Source organism: Sapajus apella, unplaced genomic scaffold (assembly GCF_009761245.1).
Source record: "Sapajus apella isolate SASKATOON/1434 unplaced genomic scaffold, GSC_monkey_1.0 scaffold23, whole genome shotgun sequence".
NCBI classification, from domain to species: Eukaryota; Metazoa; Chordata; class Mammalia; order Primates; family Cebidae; genus Sapajus; species Sapajus apella.
Window position 1 is genome coordinate 24,620,137 of NW_022436963.1, and position 18,501 is coordinate 24,638,637.

Here is an 18,501-nt window from a genome sequence, read left to right on the forward strand (position 1 = left end):
ACGGTCCCAAGGAGTCTATAAGTCCCATAAAATTGTATGTGTAAGTGAGAGGGAGAGGGGATGAGAGCCTCTTAGAATGTGCAGTTTTTGGCATGAAGATCTGTAACTTTCATCAGATCCTTACAGGGTTCTGTCTTCCCCAAACTACAAAGAATCTGAGCTTCGAGATAATGCAGGCCTCTTGTCTGTTGTGCAACTGGCTCTCACAGCCATGCTGGCTTTGTCAGAGAGGCAAACACACCAGCATATTCCCTGCTCTATAGAGTTCTCTCAAGTGTAGAGTGTTTCCCATTACTCTTTGCATTATGCCTTACCACTGACTCAAAGTGATGCTGTGATGTCACCAGGTACTATTTCCTACAGATGGGAACTTGACATAAAGAGGAGAAGGCTGCTTGGGCCTCCATCCCAATGGTTTAGTGACGCAAGTAACAACAGAACCTCTTCTGGGGCTGGGGCTGTTTCACCTGTGAGGCAATTTCTTGACATCCAGCCTAAGACTCAAAATTGCGCTTTTATTTAACCTTGACTAGTTTGCCTACAGAAAGTGCATATGGACCTCTTCCTATACCTCTCTGGACATCTGTGGCTGAGTCATTCTGCCTAAATGACTATGTTTTGTTATTGCTGCTATTTTCCCAGAGTGTGGCTTCAAGTGTTATCTTGCTTTATAACAATAAAATCTACTTCATACTAATTCTGATATACAGTGCAGCTGCCTTTACTGAATCCAGTCAACAAATTTGACATAACATACCAGAAGCAACTACGAACAGACTTTATTTCAGTACAATGCCCTTGGGGAGGAGGGATGTATTTTAGAATTTGAGGTTTACTCAAGTGTAAATTTCCAAAGTTCAGATCTACTCCTACACAAAAAAAGACCTATGCAAAAGCATAAACATTCCTTTGGAAGTTTTCATGGAAAGAATCACCTGTGGGTGTGTGTGTGTGTGTGTGTGTGTTTGTGTGTGAGCAGCTTTCTCTCAAAGAGAACTGATAGTTTGCTTACGATGTATTTTATTTTTCCTCATATTGTTAAACATACTAAACACTCCCCATGCTATGAACACATACACCCAACCATGTTATGTTTGTCTTTGAATAAACATGCCTCTGCTTTTGGAAGACACATCTTTCAATAACCAGCCTTGGAATTTGTGTGGGTGTGTCTGTGTGTGGTTATGAATGTGTGATTTAGTTATTTATATTTTATTTAACATTTCATTTTTATTATATTTAAGATTTCTTTTCTGATTGTAAAGAAATATCTGCTTATTGTGGAAAATATGATTTAAAAAATTGTATGAGTGTATATTATACACTCAACTTCTTGGAGTCTGAGTCCCAGGACTATAGGAAATAGGTAGAAGGACATTACTACAGTGCTGTTTGTAGGTCCAAAGAATGCAGAACAATTTAAAGCTCTATCAATGGAAGTGTCATTGAATAAAGCGCAGTCACATTCATATGACGAAACAGCATGCATTTATTAAAACCAGTAAGTTACATCTGTATCTATTGGAGGAATGGGCACAATATGCTGTTACAGAAAACATGTTGGAAAATGAGCACAGGAGGATTGCATCTGTGAAAAGTTAATGATTTAAAAAAAAAAAAAGAGCTGTAAGTGGTAGCTCACGTCTATAATCTCATCACTGGGAGGCCAGGGCAGGCAAATGGCCTGAGCTCAGGAGTTCAAGAACAGCCTGAGTAACATGGCAAAACCCCATCTCCACAAAAAAAAAAAATACAAGAAATTAGTTGTGCATGGTGGCATGTGCCTGTGGTCTCAGCTACCCAGGAGGCTGATGTGGGAGGATCACTTGAGCCCAGGAGGGTGAGGCTGCAGTGGACTGAGATCATACCACTGCACTCCAGCCTGGCTAATAGAATAAGACCCTGTCTCAAAAAAGAAAAGAAAAACTGACATCCCCTATGTGTACATGAGTTTCTATTTTGTATCATCATGAAGAAAGTTATGGAAACCTTTGAGCTGGGCTGCAAACTGCTTACCTCAGGGCATGGGAAGATAAAAAAGGTGGGGAAGGAGCGGGGAAATTGTTTTTTTTTTTTTTTTTTTTTTTTTTTTTTTTTTTTAAATATCTATTGTTTCAATGGTTGTGGCAACTCTGCATAATATTTTAATTTGGGGGATGGTGCATTGAATAAAAGACTTCTTTTAAAGAAAATAAACTATACATTATAGTAAAAAAAAAAAATCTCAGAAGCCACTCCACTCGCCAAGATAGGCCACTGCTGGCAACATGCTGTGTGTAAATTCTCATTATTTCCTATACCTATATAGTACTAACAAAAGTAATTTTTTAAAACAAAATTTATATATATATATATATAATTGGCCTAATATTTTTATGATTATTGTTTATGTACATACACAGTTTTGTATATACTTGCTCACTTAATAAGGCTCCAACAACTTTAATGGGGCTCCAGCTGTCCACTTGCATGGGATCTGGCTGGACAGAAATGTGGCATAAAGGAGAGCACACAGAGCCAGATGTGGATTCGAATCCTGTTATCCGCAATGGTCAGCTGTGTGACCTCTGAGAAGGCACTCACCCCGAGTCTCAGTAGTGTCACTTGTAAAATGAGAATGATACTGTTATTGTAGTGTTGTGGGGACAACGAAATGAAATAGCACATTAGGAAGCAGCCCATTTCTCCAACAGACACAGATATGACTCACTGATTTTAATAAATGCATGCAATTTCATCACACAGACTCATTTAAATCAGCACACCTAACTTATGAGATAGGAACTGCTGTGCTCATTTTTCAGGCAAGAACATGAAGGTCCAGAAAATTTAAGGACTAGCCCAAGGCAACAAAGCTAATAATATCGGAGCTGGGATTCAAACTGACACAGCTAGCTTACTCTTATCCACTATACATATTGCTGCTCAATACCATGACCGAGGTAGAAATTCATGGAAGTAAATTCTTCCTACATAAGCACTTCTGTGGACCATGTAACAACAGATTAACTATACTGGTGAAAATAGCCTCAGGGTAGCAGCTGATATTCTCAGCACTGGTTTCTAGACCTTTTCACCTGGGAACACATGTGTGAACTCCGCTAGATACCCCACACTAGCCCACCCGTGATACTCTACACCTTCCTCCCTTTCTCCCTGTGTGTCCATCTGGTCACACTCTGCCACGGAAACACGGCAGCCAGGAGCTTCTCTTTCCCCCATAAGCACCTTCAGCACCCATAACAAAATTTAACAGGAAGGGAGAAAACTCTGTCAGCCAAAGAGGATAGGGTGGCCTCTGGTCCGTATTCACCTAAAACCACGGTACCTCACACAGTTTATCACTCTAGGAGTCCACCCTCAAGGTGGCCAACTCATGACAGTGACTAGCTCACAAATGTGTGATGAAGGACTGATCACACATCAGACTCTGCTCAAGGGAATGCCATGGCCAGCTTACTAAACCTAGTAGGCAACCCTAACATCATGCAAAAATAGCTTATTTCCAATCTCCAGAGACATTCAGCAAGGTGTCTACCACCACTTTCAGTATTCTCCTAAATTAAATGAAAATGGCATTTCAGTTTCCTTAATAAGGTCTAAAAGAGGTCATGTTCCAGCTTTGTCTCCTAGGTGGTCTGTAACATGAAGCCACCAACAATTAGCTTTATGCTTTCCCTTCCAATGCCGGGCAGTTATTTTCTCTCTCTGACAAGGCCAGGACATTCCCTCTGTCTGGTGTGGTAAATGAGGGAAGAAAAAAAAGAGGAAAAAAAAAGCAGGTCCTTTATAACTTGGGAGTTTTACTTCAATGCTCTTAATGAGCAGAATCTGGCAACCTTGTTACAGGAGCATCTTCCAAGATTGCTACTGAACTTTAGGTGGCACAGGGGTTACGTTAGGAAGGAAAGGAAAAAAATGATAAGTACAGAAAAAGAACCACTTCCACCCAGGAAACAGGATAATGACAGACTCTTTCACTTTGGAGCTGAACTTGATGAAGTGCTAAAAACACGCTTTGCCCAACTAAGTGAGTGGCTACCTTACCAGCACAAGTTAAATGGTGCTTCATTTAATGGTGTCTGTGTGTGTGTGTATATGTGTGAATATGCATATGTGTTGTGGATAAGAAATAAAGCTGATTTACAAAAGAGAGAAAATATTAATTAAATTTAATAAAACTACCTAGTTTTTTGTTTGTTTCAAAGTCACTTGTAACAGTTATTTTGATTCCTCTGGTGTTCTGATTTAGATTCTAGTATTACTAACGGTATGTACTTAACAGCATTCCATGGTAGTCTCTCTAAAGTAACACAAAAACTACATTGCATTCTATCATTAATATGTTCATTCTTGTTAGAATACCAAGCTAAGAAAAATGTTACCTTAAATGCACTCAAAATTACCAATATATATGTTGACATAAGCAGCTAAATATGCAGAGTGCTTATCACTATCTTTGTAACTTTTGTAACTGGGACATCACCCACTAAAAACGTCCATTTGAATGACTTCTGCCATTTCACACCCCCCCAAAAAACAGAGGAACTGCACTGGTTTGGCTTTATCTTCTCCTTTACTCCTTTGGAAATCTTTAAATTTTTTTTTCAAAATAAACTATTTTAATGTGAGTCCAGGCTGCCTCCACTTTGAAGAGATAACATTTCAGCTTTAAATTGGCTGGCATATAAACACACAAGCAGATGCCCCACTAACTCTAAACAATTTTAGTTTCCTTTCTTGGCTGAGTGTTTAAAGCAAAAACTAAGATAGCTGCTCTGAGTTTTCACATTCTCAAGTTTAGAGATTCGAGTTTTAAAGTTTCTTAGCAAATGGAATTGGAAAAACAGATCAGAAATGTCTATTAGGAAGTTTCTATTTGGTCTCTTTGTTTATATTAAGATTTACATTGTGTTCAGCCTAATTGTCATTCTATGAGAATACTCCTCAATTCAGCTTGTCACATTTCCTCACGAGTTCAACACAGAACACAAATCGACATTTTGGCAGACAGCTAACAATAAAAAGGTAAAATCAATCTGTTTATTAATACAGGCTTTAAACATCATCTTGCTCATCAAAGCAAGGTTTTGGTCTGGTGGTAGGAAGCCATGAAGACATTTCTCAGTTCCTTTGCTTAATGTCCTCATTTGCATCCACCCCCTTGCCGCATCCCTGCATCCCCAGAAACACTCATAAAGTTCCACTGTGGTTTATCACTTCACTGATAATTCGGTTTAGTTAAGCAGCTGTGGCAAAGGAATTATTTCCTGGAATATGTACGGAAATGCTGTAACAACAATACAGACTAAACTTCACTGAAGAAATGACACACTCAAAATAGATGTTAGCAAAAGCATCTTCCAGAACTTAGTTGCTACCAATTTTATATTGCCAAAACGGGTTTCAACAGGCAGATAAGATCCAAGTCAATGAAGAAGAGGAGAAAGATGACCAATTTTAAATATTTCCCAAATACAGTGGCAAAGCTGGCACCTTCATAAGCAAAAAGCACAACTGCTAAAGAAAACTTACACTGTCTTCCATACAGCCAGTTAACCATAGACAACACAATTTCCTAAGTCTTATTGTTAAACAGAACTAAGAAAAAAGTTTACTTAAAATACAAATATTGGAATTCATAAATGCAGCAAACGTTCAAAGTTTCGTTTTTACAGAACCTAATGTGGAATACCAAAAATTGAACTCCTGATTTTCTTATGGTACCATTACATTTATCTTTTTTAAAAAGAGCAAAATTAGGGATTCCTCACGATTTCTCTCTGGCAAGCCCATTCATTCCCCTGCTTCTAAATAAAGGAACTCTTTACTCCTAAATTCCTCCTGGCACTGGGAGAAATGTTTATTTTAACCCGCTGCTATTCCTGTATGGACAGCTGGCAGATTCCACCTGTCTGCAGGAGGTGTTGTCAAAGTATCAAATGCCCCCAAGGCCTCATGACATACTGTCACCTGCCCTGAATGCTTCTAATGTTAGACTGCCTGCAGTTTTGCTCTCAGAAGTTGATTGTGTGACTTGAACATCTATTTCTGAGTCAGGCGACACACATTTACTGATTGAATACTCTGTACCAGACACAGTGCTTTCACTGAGAATATGGGGTGTGGAGAGCACAATGTGTCCCTGCTCTCAAGAGCTTATGCTCAAGCAGGGCTTTCCTTGATCTTTTCCTAACAAACTGCAAATCTCACAGGGACACTTCACTAGGGGAGTCTCAGAGATGCTGGATTCAGAAGCCTATTTAGGTATAACTTACTACCTTCTCCCCAAAATCCAGAGTGCAGGCAATCACCACACATGCCACACAAAGCATCCACATGGAACATTAAGCTGATACAAATGTCCTCAACTGGAGATGAAATTACCCTGCACATGAAAGCTCCACACTTAGAAATGAGTTAGGCCTCCAAAGGCTGAAGCAACATCCCTTTGCGGTAAGTCTATGATGATGCAAACGACCAGCAGTTAACACCATCTGTTTGTTGGTGCTGTGCACAGCCCATGAACTTTGCCTCAAGTAAGAAGTTTGTAAGTGGAAAGGTGACAGGTAAAGGAGATTATTTTTATAATATAGCCCTATATAGTCTAATATCAAATTTGACTTCATTTTTTTTCCAACAGGTTTGATTTAGTTATACCATGAGCAGATCCAACAGACCCCAGGGTACAATATTAGAAAGACATCTGCTATTAACACAAAGGCAGAGCTCTGTCCTCCAAAGCAGAATGCTTTCAAACTGTGGGCCACTGCCCTTTAGTGAGCCATGAAATCAACTTAGTGGGTGGCAAACAGCATTAAACGAAAAATGATAAAAAAAAAATACCAGGCTACATTTCATGTAGTAAGGGTAAATATCTCGCATGAAACTTTTTTCATTTTTATTCATACATACCAGACCCACTTACATTTGTGAGTGCTACACTGGGTCATATATAAATGTATTTCTTACTGTAGGTCAGTACCAAAAAAGGTTGCAGAATACTCTTTCAAAGAACAGTGCAGAATGGTTGCTGTTTGAGTCGTACTTATATTTATGCTTGGGCCACATGACAGACAAATGTACATACAGTAAATAGCTACAAATGCATAAAGACAGTATAGTTTTTCAGAAATATACGAACAAACAAAAGTTTGTTTATCAAAGAGGGATTCCCCAATTTCAGGTCAGTGACATTACTACTTACCTTCCTGCCTCTGAAGTTTTTAGCCGTCAAAGAATTCTTCCTCTCTACAGTGGATTCTAATCTCCAAGGACTCTTCCTTTCCTTAACCAACCAAACCAAAGCAGCCACATGAAGAGGTTAGCTCAGACTGGTACACGACAGCCCTGGGCAAGCTGAAGTCAGGGAGCACTTCACAGTATTTTAGGTGGCCCTGGGCTCTGCCATTTAAAGTACATTGAATGACACAATGTCATTCCACTGTCAATCTCTAACCTATATGCTTACATCTAGAGGACAGTCAATTTGGGGCAAAAATGTTTGTAACACCACTTAAAAAAATTCTTTTCCTAAAATAAAAAAACGAGACACATGTGCAGAGCGTACACGTTTGTTACACAGGTATATGTGTGCCATGGTGGTTTGCTGCACCTGTTGACCTGTCTTCTAAGTTCCCTCCCCTCACATTCTACCCCTCAACAGGCCCTGGTGTGTGCTTTTCCCCTTTCTGTGTTCATATGTTCTCAATGTTCAACTCCCACTTATGAGTGAGAACATGCAGTGTTTGGTTTTCTGTTCCTGTGTTAGTTTGCTGAGGATGATGGCTTCCAGCTTCATCCATGTCCCTGCAAAGGACATGATCTCATTCCTTTTTGTGGGTGTAGAGTATTCCATAGTATATAAGTACCACATTTTCTTTATCCAGTCTATCATTGATGGGCATTTGAGTTGGTTCCATGGTCTTTGCTATTGTAAACGGGTAACACCATTTTAAAAAATAAAGTTTATACAAATGTAACATACAGAAAGTGAACTCATCCCAAGCGTACATCCTGGTACATTTCCACAGGTGAGCACGCTCCTTAACCACTACCCAGATTGGGAGCAGAATGGGACCAGCATCCTCAAAAGCCCTCCTCAGGCCCGTTTCCTGTCACTGTCCTGACTTCTACTCCCATTGAATAGTTTCACTCTTAGACAAAGAGAAAGCAAGGCTCAAGGACCAGAGTGTTCGGCTAAGTCTCTAGTTTAAATTGACTAACTCTACATTTTCATTGTTTATTTTTACTCTTTTATTTACAACACATGACAATGACTTTCCATTTACAGTCATGACACACAATTTCTTTTCAAAATGAAGTTAAAAGAATGTTGCTTTAAGAATAATGTTAAGCATTTAACAAAACAGGTGGCACATATATGGCAAAAACTGAGCAGGTGGTATATGGCTGACTCAAGTCTGAGAAACACTTGTTTAGGTTTGATGATCAGTGCAAAATGCTAAACAGGCTTCACAGACCATCCTTCACTCTGATTTTCCTCCAATGAAGGGGACTCTCTCCACTATCCCATGATACATCAGGACTGATTTCCTCTCCTGTGTATTCATAACACAGTTTAATGTTCCATCCTCCCAGGAGATAGGATATTATTTTTATATGCTTTTGGTTTATATTTGTCACAAACATCATGCTTAATCAAGACTGGAAGAAGCTGATTCAGAATGAAAGGAAGCACATCGAATTTCTCTCTTCTATCTCTACTAGTTTTAAAATATCATCTAGAACTGGGATGGATTATTACAAATGGCCACAAACAGCTCTTATTATTGAATCCTTTAATATTCTAATGACAAAAGGAAATGAATACTTCATATGGGCTTAACTTTTAAACAAACTAAAGGAGAAAAAAAATATTATTTAAATAGAAATAGCAATTTCCTTCCTTGTCCTTTTCCCTCTGAATCAGTGTAACTCCCTGTACGTTCTGTTAAATCTAGTAAGTGTAACAGATGAAGAACCTCTGAATTTCACTTTTAATATTTACTAAGTATATCAAGCAAACCAACCTAAACTTACCTATAAACACACTTCACAAGTAATTAAGTCCCTATGTGAAAATAAAGATTTCCTTGTCACCACTTTACATAATACCATCTGCCCAAAGGATTCTCCTTTCATTTATTACAAAGCATGAACAAAGATTATTAAATGCAGACTATATACAAAACAGCTTGAAACTTCATCCAATTCATCTTGGGGTCTTCAACAAATGACTTACACAAAATGAAAGCAAAATCTCATGAGTTACTAAAATGTGAAGCCAACAAAGTGCGTGTGTTCAGGCATAAATGTTCATGGATTAATATATAGAGAGTCATACATATACATATGTATTTTACAAGCCTTTAATGCTACATAATCTAAAAAATATTATTTCTCAAAACACAGATTAGCTGGGCTTGGTAGCTCACAGCTGTAATCCCAGCACTTTGGGAGGCCAAGGCAGGTGGATCACTTGAGGTCAAAAGTTCAAGATCCTCCTGGCCAACATGGTGAAACCCCACTTGCACTAAAAATACAAAAATTAGTTGGGTGGGGTGGTGGGCACCTATAATCTCAGCTACTTGGGAGGCAGAGGCACAAGGATCGCTTGAACCTGGGAACCGGAGGCAATAATGAGCTGAGATCACCGCACTCCAGCCTGGGAGACACAGAAAGTCTCTGTCTCAAAAAAAAAAAAAAAAGACAAAACACAGATTTAAAAGACTGTAGCTAATAAAAGTTAAAGTATCCTCTGGAACTTCAGTAGAATTCAAACACCAAGGTTTAGGTAACAATTCTCTGAGAAAACCGTTCCGTCTAACTTGGTGCTTAGTGTCCTTCCTCTGATTAGGCCTCTCTCTACTGGTTCATAGACCAGGGGGAATTAGTCCTCCAGGTACTAAGATGCTAACCTGGGCATTTGAATGGAGAAATAATAAATGTTAACAACCTTGGTACCATCATCTAAAAAGAAAGTCGTTTTTTTTTTCTAGTTTTCAAACTTATCTTGATTTTCTTGCTTCTACAAATTCCCATATCACCAGCAATTCTATTCCAATTCCCTCTCACATGTTAATATTATCTCACTCACGTTTCTCATAAGCACACTCTTTCAGATATTTCAAAGAATAACACAAAGTATCAGAAACCCAATAATAATGCTGCAACAAAATCATACTTAATCCTATTTTGCTTGAAGTTCTCCCACTTCATTTAAACTAGACTTTGGAAAAAATACTGAAAATATTATGTGTTTCCTTATGCAATTCCCATGCCCCATCAGATTCTAATACAGACGCCAGTATATCCATTCCTGAATGAGAAAACTGATAAAGATTTTGTCAAGCTAATGCTTAGTATCAATAAGAATTTCTATATTCATCTTTATGTCTTACTGTATTTTTCAATTTTTCTACAATGGTGTATTACATTCATATCAAGACATCAAAAGGTACCCCAAAAAGAAACTCAACTATTTCAATTTTAAGGAACATTTTTACTAAAGAAATATGAAGTGCTCATAATTTTAAGAAAATCCCAATATTCCTTGTGAGTCAACATAAAAACAGAAATCTGAATGTTTTTGGCACTTTAAAAATAGCTGATATTGAACACTCGATTGGTTGACTTTGTTTCCGGAACACTTATGTCAGCACATGTGCAATGAATCACCATGTTGTTCACACTAAGATATAAATTAAGAATTACTCCTGATTGATCAATTATTGTGATGTATATGGCCATAGGAAGTGGCAGCTCTTACTCAATCCAGATTCAAAGGGTCACTAATTTCAAAAAGAAATAAAAAACAAATTAAAATGTTCTATTCACAAGTGTGGTTTCGGGTTTGTGAAACTATGCCATATCGCCATCATCAAAGTGTTGGCTTACTGTAAGGCTCTTCCAGCTCAGTCTCTAAAGACCCACAGGAAACAATGTAGCATAGCTAACCACCTGGTGAGCATTTATTCTGGGGCCAAATTTACAGTATTCAGACACACAAAGAATATTTTCTTTATTATGGCAATTTTATCCATATTTTAAAGAAGAAAGCAATGCTCAGAGACAAGAAGCTTCTCCAAGATCATGAAGCTAGCAAATGGTAGAAACAGAATTCAAAAGCTGATCTGATTCCAGAGTCCATGGCTCTTAACCTCTGTTTTATACTGGCTGCCCTTCTAATTAACTCAGTGTCAGTTATCTTCCTCTAAACATAGGTCTCACATATAAACTTCCTAGAGCCAGGGAATTTACTATGTACTAGTTCTCTGGGTATCCTGACCTATCTCATATTAGGCAGAACTCAGTGCACACCAACAAACAAACATATTACTAACTAATGGTTTTTCTTCCACTGTTATCCTAAGAACTGATATAACACAAAGATTTTTAACAATTTACAACAATTATATAGATTATACTATATAATTCATCTCCTATCCAACGTTTCAAATCAACCCCTAACCAGGTTACATGTATCTGGCTAATGGGTCCCTCAAATCAGTATGTCTGGAAACACACGTACATTTCCTAGCAAAAATCATTCTATGAAAAGAACAAAAAACCTGTCTTTTTAAATTAGACTCTTGGCATCAATTTTGCTCCACCCCAGAGTGTCTCCAAATATTGAAAAAACAAAAAATAAACACACTTAGCTTGTTTTAAAAGCTGTCTTGCATTTGTCTTTTGTAGGGTAAGGGGGTCCCCAGAAAACCAAACACTTAGGCTTTAGGTTCTCTGGATCCCTGAAAGCTGTCAAATGACCCACTAGGGCTAGCAGGAAAGAAGGAAGAGAAGAAGGAAAAAAGAGAATGAAAAGTGCCAAAAGGGCAGAGACGAGTGCCTCTCTCAGGAGAAAAGAGGTGGGACCTAGTTTCTAAGCAATCAACGTGGCCATCAAAATAGACTTAACAGGGTAAAAGCCAGAGGTCTCCACTGAGCACTGTAGCACTTGGTGTGGCAGACTCACTCCATACCAGCTGCCCTCCACCGTAAGGCTCAAAGGAATCATTAATCCTCATTAGAAGCAAGCAAGCTGTGGCAGCTACCCACCCTGGAGTACTCAGTTCCCAGTGAAAGTGGCATAATTGCAAATCAGTGCTTGCAGCTGCCATTCTGCCCCGCGTCTCCTTATTTGCAATTCCCATTGACAATTCTTGATTGTCAACACTCTTTCCGCCTGCTCATACCACCCTAGTCTATAGGCATTGTGCTTAGTTGCGCTCCACGATAATGTCTGCCTACTGCTTCGAATGGTTCCCCAAGCGCTCTCTCATGTTACATGTACTTCACAGATTAGCATTTAAGTCAGGCCATCCCAAACACACCTTCCAAATTCAATAAAAATGCATCTGGCTCTTTTTGTGTTATAGCAACAGATGAAAAGACAAAACTTACTTAAAAAAAACCATAAGGTTACTGCTCTCAAAACTCCCATATTTATTTTTAATTATATTTTAAGTTCTGGGGTACACATGCAAAACATGCAGGTTACATAGGTATACACATACCATGGTGGTTTGCTGCATCCCTACCCCTGTCACCTACATTAGGTATTTCTCCTAATGTTAGCCCTCCCCAATCCCCTCACCCACTGCTATCCCTCCTTTAACACCCCCAACAAAACCTCCCCCCCACCGCCAATGCTGACAGGCCCTGGTGTGTGGTGGTCCCCTCCCTGTGTCCATGTGTTTTAATTGTTCAACACCCACTTATGAGAACATGTGGTATTTGGTTTTCTGTTCTTGTATCAGTTTGCTGAGAATGATGGTTTCCAGGTTCACCATGTCCCTAAAAAGGACATGAACTCATCCTTTTTTATGGCTGCATAGTATTCCATGGTATATATGTACCACATTTTCTTTATCCAGTCTCTCTGATGGGCATTTGGTTGGTTCCAAGTCTCTGCTATTGTGAATAGTGCTGCAATAAACATACATGTGCATGTGTCTTTACAGATGAATGTTTTATAATCCTTTGTGTATATACCCAGTAATGGGATTGCTGGGTCAAATGGTATTTCTATTTCTAGGTCCTTGGGGAATCACCACACTGTCTTCCACAATGGATGAACTAATTTACACTCCCACGAACAGTGTAAAAGTGTTCCTTTTTCTCCACATCCTCTCTAGCATCTGTGGTCTCCTGATTTTTTAATGATCGCCATTCTAACTGGCCTGAGATGGTATCTCAATGTGGTTTTGATTTGCATTTCTGTAATGACCGGTGATGATGAACTTCTTTTCATATGTTTGTTGGCTGCATAAATGTCTTCTTTTGAAAAGTGTTCATATCCTTTGCCCATTTTTTGATGGAAAACCCCCATATTTAACGTGTCTAGATACCACAAGTAAAGATGACAATATAAAACATATTTGACCTGTATTGCTGTCAAGAGTTTAGTGTTTTGTTTTATTGTCCTCAGGAAATTACCCAAGATTTGATTTTTTGACCTAATCGTCATTCAAAAATTTAATGGGGACACTGGTTACTTCTAATTTATTCTTCATTTTAAAATGCTTTGTGGATTACATAATTAAATCTTTTTATGAAAGGAAGACTTTGAGGAATAGATTTAAAACTTCTGTGGATTCAAAACTCCCACAAAAGTACACAGTGTCAATACAAAGTAAACTCTAACATGGGCAGAGGATGGGAGAGACACTCTGCTGAAGAGAAGCACCCAATATCCCGACTGCAGAGTCTGAGCATGAGACAGACACCTATGCATTTCCATACCTGGTGCCATATGCTATGAGCTTGTAGAAATGAGAATGTTAAGTGACTCTTAAAAGGAAATATACAAGCAGGAGTCCAGCTACCCACCCTGGAGTGGTAGTTGATATTTCAGTATCACTTTGTGATATTGAAAATTCAAAGGAAACTCTTAACTCACCAAGTTTTTCATTGTTTACTGAAATATGTACATAAAGAATACTCACTTTGGAAAATTCCAACATTACAGAAATGTGGCTTTACTTAAAGTTCCCTATAATCCCACCAAATAAAATAACTACAATAACTATAAAATGTTCATTAGCTTAGTGTATTTTTCCCCTGCAAAGACTAATCTAAATAAATGCCTTAAAAACAAAGAAAAACGCATCATACCATGCTTTATTCTTTTTTTTTTTCTACTGGTTTTTCTAGTAAAAACTGAAAAATCTGCTAGGTAAATTCTGAAAGAGCTGTGGCACTCCATACAGTCCACTCTTCACCTAAGTTTTATGTTTATCTGACTAGTAGAAAGTGATATATGTTAGATGTTCACTGAAAGGCTTGTTTTGATAACAAAAATAAGGAAAATAATAACAGCAATAAATATAACAAAGCCTATACATCACACAATAAGCTATGTATGCTCATTAGAAAGAAATTAATACACAATATGTTGTTTCAGGCAACCACGGATTAAAGGGAGACTATTTGGTTTTAACTGGACATATTGTTAATTATGGAAAATATGTCTCCATGAAATAGTTTAAGATTTTCTCAATAATGCTACAGCAGCTCCACATTCTTGCTGATATACATAAATAAGAAGGTAACAGATATCAGAAATGCTTTTGCTAACTTCTATATTTGGCTTTGATATTAAGATCCCATATCCTGTACAAAAAATTTTAATTTGAAGTATCAATTCTCCATCTTGTGCTTAATTGCAAAAATCCTTTACCTACATTGTCTTCTTTATCCATCCAGGCAGCATGACAGGTAGGAAAGAAAAGCAGTAAATAGTCCTCCCATTCTAGAGATGAAGACTCAAAATTTAGGATCCCAAGACCACAGAGTGAATACCTGGGTGGAGACTTAAGCCTGGGTCTCCTGATTTAAATCTTAACAGTTCTTTCTACTCCAAGATGTCCCTTATAATAGTAAGAAGATCAGATGCATTTCAAAGACGACTTACCTAACTGTGTTAGTGTCTTCCCTCTCCTTATTTGTGTGCCCATGACAAACATCACTAAATGATCACAAGGCTCATCTCCAATCAATCCAGGAATGTCCTCAGAATTTTTTGACACCATAATCCAAGGTGATGTCATTGTCACTATATGTACTGAAATTGGTATATAAGATGAAACTCTAGTTTCCACTCCTGGAAATGGAGAGTTGGAGTCCATTACTAGTAACTGATCTCTAAAATCTGCTTACTTTTGCAGCTAACAAAGAATCTTTTCAACACAGCTTGAATTATATCAAGTCTCTTTCATCAAAACAGAACATTTGGGTAACTAAGACAACAGTTAGAGATTTCAAATTAACATGAATAGGTTTTACTTCTTAAGTAGGTAACTGCTACCAAACTTTTCATACTCCTCTGCTGAATATGGTAAATGGGGATCAGTCCCTGTGGAGAAAAGCAGTGTAGCCTCATATGTTTATTTTCCACATTAACCAAAAATGGATTATGCATATCTGTGCCTGTTTAACAAAATAACTTTCCTGTATATAGCTAAGGAAGAAATATCAAGCCTTTCTTACTCCTACAATGACAAGAAAAATGTAATTACAAAATCATTTGGTTTACTGCATATTTTTTCTCCAAAACCAAACCAAAAATTAAAACATTTTAAACAATTTTCACCAATAATTTTTAATTCACTCATAACATCTAAGCAAAGATCATAGATTTAATTCAAAGGAAAAAAGCACATGGATCAGTATTTTAAAATGGACTCCTCTAGAAATTACAAACTGAATTACAAACTGACTTGGACTAAAATTGGAGGTATTAATATAGGCATAGTTTCCAAGATGTGTAGATAGATGAACGCAAAGAGAGGTATATTCTATTATTGTGGTGCATCTGTACATGCCTTTATATTACATACTTACATTTTCTAGCTCTATCTATGGAAAGTGCCTAGAAGCAATGAAATCTCAATCATAATGAGCACCCTAGCACCCATATTTTGGTTTCTAAATACTATTCTCCACTAAATGAAGGCAGAGGTCCTTGAAAAAGATCCACATCTCAGAACTGGGACAAGGACAGTAGATTAACCTTGAATATCTTGCGCCAGGAAGTAGGAAAGTGCTCAAAACATGATAAGAACATATTAAAAGGACGCAGGTTAAAAGCTTAAATCAGCTCCATTTGGCCAAAACTTGGCCAATGTGACCACCAAAGTAAAAAAACTTATGAGTCCACATTGATAGAGAAAGAGACAGACAAATAGATTAAATAGGGGAAAAAGAAATACTCTTTTTTTTTTTTTTGAGACAGAGTCTTGCTCTGTCGCCAGGCTGGAGTGCAGTGGCACAATATTGGCTCACTGCAACCTCCACCTCCTGGGTTCAAGTGATTCTCCTGCCTCAGCCTCCCAAGTACCTGGGACTACAGGTGTGCACCACCACGCTTGGCTAATTTTTTGTATTTTAGTAGCAACAGGGTTTCACCATTTTGGCCAGGATGGTCTCCATATCCTGATCTTGTGATACACCCGCCTCAGCCTCCTAAAGTGCTGAGATTACAGGCGTGAGCCACTGCGCCCAGCCAAGGAATACTCCTTTATATAGTAGAAAGTCAACTAATGTGGAAGGATTGGAGTTAGAAAAATTACCATTTGTCAATCATCACAATAATAATAGATTCAATCAAACATAGTCAATGTGTGTGACAGTCTGAGGAATAGCAGGATGTTTACATAGCCTCAAAGTATCTACCTACAGCATAATTATTGATTATAAAGAAGAAAATAGTAACTTTATAGTGGAGACAGACACATGACTTTAACCAAATGGTTCAAGTTAACAAAAATAAAGGGATAAATTCATCTAATGTGAGTCCTGACGTTATGTACTGAGAAGGACACACTATCACTTTTGTGGTATTCTCACCCAAAATGTATGACCTGGAACCATCCAAAAGGAAACATCACACAGAAATTAAGGGACAGTCTACGCAAGATCGGGTTTGGATTCTTTAAAAATATCAGTAGTATGGAAGATAAAAATTGAGCAATTGTTCTAAAGTAATAAAACTAAATAAATATGAAAATGGACTAAAACCCACAAAAGGGTTTTATTTTGCTATAAAGGGCATTATGGGCCTATGAATAAGAGCAGAATAAAAGAGCAGAATAAATTCTGATGATAATAGTTTTGTACCAATGTGAATTTCCTGGTTAGATTACCATACTGTTACATTAAGAGAATGTCTCATTCCTAAAAAGTTCACACTGATGAATTTAGTAATAAAGAGTAGAGAGAGAAAAGAATAAAGTAAACGTGGTTAATGTTGATATCTGGTAAATCTGGGTCAATGGTGTATAGAAATCCAAGTCTATAATTCTGAAATTATGTCAAAATGAAACATTCCAATTTTAAAGGGGAGTCTTCTATTCCTTTTTTTTTTTTAATAAATACTCCAGCTTAATTCACATGCCATTTTGCAACTTTAGTGGGTCTCAGAACAGTATCTTCTTACCTAACAATAACAAGCAGTAAAATCTCACTTTGTTCCACCAAGCAGCCTGGCTCTGGGACGGAAAGCACTTCTAATCTTTTCTAGTTGACCCTGCAACAAACCTTGTCAGCAATGACAGTCCAACTAAACCAAAAATGAACAAAAGAAGAGAATGATTGGTTTATACAAAAGCCTCTGAGGTTCCACAGCTTCTGTAATGATATCCTTGGGTTTTAAATCATAACACTTGCAAGATGAATGCATATTTACAGAAGATTGTATGAAATAATGGTTATTGGGAATAGAGGGCTTAAGTCTCCCACTTTCATTGCATCCAGAAAATAAGATTGCTATCTCAAAGCAGAACAGCATTTAACCCACACAATTGCTACACAGATTCATTTATCCCCAAAGGCAAGCCTACTATACACAAAAATGAGCTCGGTTCTCCAACCTGCATGGCTTGAAGACTGGCAAGAAATATAGATGGGGATGGCCTCTACAAGTCTTTGAGAAAGAATTTCAGTAGAGTTGGATCAGAGGTGTGTTTAACTTATAGGCAAGGCACGCCAAAAGAGAAAAAAAAGTGGATGGAGAGAAAATATTGAAAACATGCCTCAAAGTGAATTTGCTGTTTTCTTAGTAGGTCTCAGTTTCTCGATGCTTTTCTCAGCGTGAGCATTTTGCCAAATGAGGTAACAGAACAAGCCAAACACTCCATATGGCAGTCAACTGAGAGACAGCGAGGTGATCCAACGCCATGCAAAACCAGCTGACTGGACTTACAGATAGGTGCTATGTTATCCACATGGCATCTCCCCAAAGGAATTTTGAGGGTAATATTGGCCTTGTGTGATTTTTTACCTTTTTACACTCTCCTAAATAACTTTCAGTAGAATAAGATTTGCCTAAAGTAGACTCCCGAATTCATAGAGAAACGTGATGTATTTGTGGATGAGGAAATCTTCAGTTGGATAGCCCACACTTTGGGCACTGGGAAAATTCTTCCACAGTTCTCAAACTATTTGAAAAAATAAGAATATAGTTCCTTTAAGAAATCGGGTGATATTAAAGTATAGGAG

At 37.8% G+C, this 18,501-nt stretch overlaps 1 protein-coding gene and 1 non-coding gene across 2 annotated transcripts in view; both read right to left on the minus strand.

Moving 5' to 3' along the window:
* The window catches only part of PDZRN3 (PDZ domain containing ring finger 3), a 235,955-nt gene that overhangs the window by 191,134 nt on the left and 26,320 nt on the right, over nt 1-18,501 (minus strand). The window lies entirely within an intron of this gene.
* LOC116559648 lies at nt 14,144-14,206 on the minus strand. Its single transcript, XR_004272553.1, has one exon. It is a non-coding gene; the product is annotated as a U7 small nuclear RNA (small nuclear RNA).